Raw genomic sequence first — 4,042 nt, forward strand, 5'->3', positions numbered from 1 at the left:
TGTTCAAAATATTTCTCCTTTTTTTTAATTGAAGCATAATTAATTGTACATATCTGTGGGGTATAGTGTTGAATACCGATACCTGTGTGCAATATGTGATGCTCAAATCAGGATAATTAGTATATTTAACACTATACAATGTAATCATTTTTGTGGCAGTATTAGTCCATTTTGTTTTGCTATAACAGAAATACCTGAGACTGGGTAATTTATAAAGAACAGGTTTATTCGGCTTACGATTCTGGGACAGCTGCATCTGGCACAGGCCTCAAGCTGCTTCTATTCATGGCAGAAAGCGGCAGGTAGCTGAAGTATAGTTCTACTCTACTTCTCACTAAGTAGAACACATGGCAGAGGAAGCAAGAGAGAGAGAGAGAGGGGAGGTGCCAGGGTCTTTTAAACAACCAGCTCTCTTTAGGGCCGGCCCAGTGGCACACTGGAGAGATCGCCGCTTGGGAGCATGGCGGTGCTCCCGCCGAGGGTTCGGATCCCATGTGGAGACCGGTTCCTGCTCACTGGCTGAGCACTGTGCGGGCGTGACACCGAGGGTTGCGATCCCGTTGCCGGTCCCCGGTGCGGGCGCGACACTGAGGGTTGCGATCCCGTTACCGGTCAGTAAAAAAGACAAAAAGGGAAAAAAATAAATAAATAAAAATAAATAAATAAACAACCAGCTCTCTTGGGAACTAGTAGAGTGAGATCTCACTCACTACCCCTCATCCCCCAGGGAGAGCATTAATCCATTCATGAGAGATCTGCCCCCATGACTCAAACAGCTTCCAACACTGTCACATTGGGGATCAGATTTCCGCATGAGTTTTGGGGGGACAACACATCCAAACTCTATCAAAGGCCCTTTACCAATTCCTCACTAACCGTCCTCTACCTCTCCTTTTCCCACCTCTGGTAACCTCAGTTCTGTTCCCTCCTTATGAAATTTTAGCATATTATTGTGATTGTTGTATCTTTCTTTTTTTTGTTGATTGAATTTTGTAGCTCCCACTTATAAGTGAGAATATGCAGTATTTCTCTTTCTGTGCCTGGCTTATTTCATGTAAAATAATTTTCTCTAAGTTCATCCATGTTACTGCAAATGGCAGAATATCATTCTTTTTTATGGCAGAATCATATTCCATTGTGTATATACACCACATTTTCCTTATCCAGTCATCCATTAATGGACATTTAGGTTGGTTCCAACTCTTGTCTATTGTAAATAGAGCTGCAGTAAACATGGGAGCATAAGTATCCCTTTGACATGATGATTTCCATTCATTTGGGTATGTATTGAGCAGTGGGATTGTTGGATTGTATGGCAGTTCAACCTGCAGTTGTTTGAGGAACCTCCATACTGTTTTCCATGATGGCTGCACCAATTTACAGTCCGACCAACAGGTTCCCCTTTCTCCACATCCTCACCAGCATTTGTTATTCTGTCTTTTTGATAATAGCCAGTCTACCTGTGGTGAGATGATATCTCCATGTGGTTTTGATTTGCATTACCCTGACGCTGAATGATGTTGAGCATTTCTTCATGTGTCTGTTGGCCATTTGTATATCTTCCTTTGAGAAATGCCTATTCAGCTCCTTTGCTCATTTTTTAATCAGGTTACTTTTTTTTTTTTTTAATGTTAAGTTGTTTGAGTTCCTTGTATATTCTGGATATTAATCCGTTGTTAGATGTACAGTTTGCAAATATTTTCTCCCATTCTGTAAGTCGTCTGTATTTTCTTGGAAGTCCCTGTTTTATCTATAGTTATGTCCCTTTTTTCTTTCCTGATATTTCTTATTTGTGTCCTCTCTTTTTGTCATCATTCTGTATCCACAGGTTTGTCAATTTTACGAGTCTTTTAAAACTCACTTTTTGGACTTATGTAAAATCAACTTTATCAAAGTACACTTTACATACAAGAAAATTCATCCACTTAAAGTGTTCAATGAGCTTGATAAATGTAATACCTGTGTAGCCACCACCACAATTGTGTGTGTGGTTATATTAGTTCCACCTCCTTCCTGTCTCCTTGCTTTCTTTCTTTCACTGTTCTATGAATTTTAAGACCTGTGTAGACTCATGTAATCATCACCACAATTAGGTTCAGAACAATTCCGTTACACCAAAAAATTCCCTTGTGCTGCTCATTTTGGGACTGGCTTTTTCTTTCCTACTGAGTATAATGGCTTTGAGATTCATCCATGTTGTGTGTATCATTTATTCTTTTCTATTGCTGAGTTGTTTTCTATTTCATGTACCACAATATGTTTATCCATTCACCTGTTGAAAGACATTTAGGTTGTTTTTAATTTTTGTTGATTATGAATAAAACTTTGTTAACATTTGTATATAGGTTTTTGTATGAACATAACTTTTCATTTTTCCAAGTTGAATATCTAGAAGTGGAATGGCTCATCTTTTGGTGTGTGTTTACCTTTGTAAGAAAGGATGAAACTGTTTTCCAGAGTGGTTGTATAATTTCGTATTCCCACCAGCAATGTATGAGAGATGCAGTTGCTCCACTTCTTTGTCAGCACCTGGCATTGTCAGCATTTTTATTTTATCTGTTCTAACAGATGTGTAGTGGTATCTCATTGTGGCTTTGGTTTGCATTAGTGACTAACGATGCTGAGCATCTTTTCGTGTGCTTATTGTCCATCCGTGTATCTTTGCAAGAACTCCATCCCTAACTAAAGTTTAGGAAGTTTCTCTTCTACTAGTTTAATAAAAATGTTTATATTTACACCTCTGATCCATTTTTAGTTAACTTTCGTGGAAGGTGTGAAATAAAAGTTTCAGTTCATTTTTTTTTTTTTTTTGGATGCGCTTGTCTAATTATCATCATTTGTGGGGAAAATATCATTTTTTACTGAATTACCTTTGCACTTTTGTCAACAATAGATCATAGTTGTTGGATCTATTTCTGGGTTCTCTGTTCTGTTCCATTGATTAAATGTCCACTATTTGCCAAAACCACATATTGTCTTGATTACTGTAATTTTATAGTAAATATTAAAATCAGATAATGTAAGTTCTCCAAGTGTATTCTTGTTCTGAGTTATGTGTTATCATTATATGTTTGTCTGTATATCATGACATGTTTTACTTTATATGTTTTGAGGCTCAGTTGTTATCTGAATACAAGTTAAGAATTGTCATATCTCTGGTGATTTGAATGTTTTATCATTATGTGACCTTTTTATTTCTAGGGATACTTTATTTTGTAACAGATTTATTGAGATTTAATTCAAATACCATAAAATTCACCCATTTAAAATGTACAATTCATTAGTTTTCTTATATTCAGTGTTGTACAGCCATCACCACAATAAGTTTTGGAATGTCTTTATCACTCCCAAAAGAAACCCTTTAGCTATGACCCCTGCTATGGTCTGAATGTTTGTGTCTCTGCCCAAATTTATATGTTGAATTCTTGACACCCAGTGTGATGGTTTAGGAGGTGGATCTTTAGGAGGAAGGAAAATTAGATCATAAGGGCTTAGCTCTCATGAATGGGATAAGTGCTCTTATAAGGGAGACCCCAGAGAGATCCCTCACACCTTTCACCATGTGAGGACACAACAAAACAACAGTCATCTATAAACCAGAAGGTGGGTCCTCACCAGAATCCAACCATGCTGGTGCCTTGATCTTGGACTTCCCAGCCTCCAGAACTGTTAGAAATAAATTTCTGTTGTTTATAAGCTACTCAGTCTATGACACTGTATTTTTGTTATAGCAGCCAGAACAGACTAAGATAGCCTCCCAACCCCTCTAGCCCTCCCAGCACTAGGCAAGCACTAATTTACTTTCTATGTCTATAAATTTGCCCATTATGGACATTTCATATAAACAGAATCATACAATATATGGTCTTCTATGGTTTGAATGTGTCCCCCACAGTTCATGGGTTGAAAACTTGGTCTCCAGTGGTGTCGGGAGGTGGGGAATAATGGGGGTATTTGGGTCATGGGGGCACCACCCTCATGAATGAATTAATGCCATTATTGTGGGAGGTGGTTTGAATGTGTCCCCCACAGTTCATGGGTT

The sequence above is a fragment of the Galeopterus variegatus genome, unplaced genomic scaffold (genome assembly GCF_000696425.1).
Source record: "Galeopterus variegatus unplaced genomic scaffold, G_variegatus-3.0.2 Scaffold4504, whole genome shotgun sequence".
In the NCBI taxonomy this organism is placed as follows: Eukaryota; Metazoa; Chordata; class Mammalia; order Dermoptera; family Cynocephalidae; genus Galeopterus; species Galeopterus variegatus.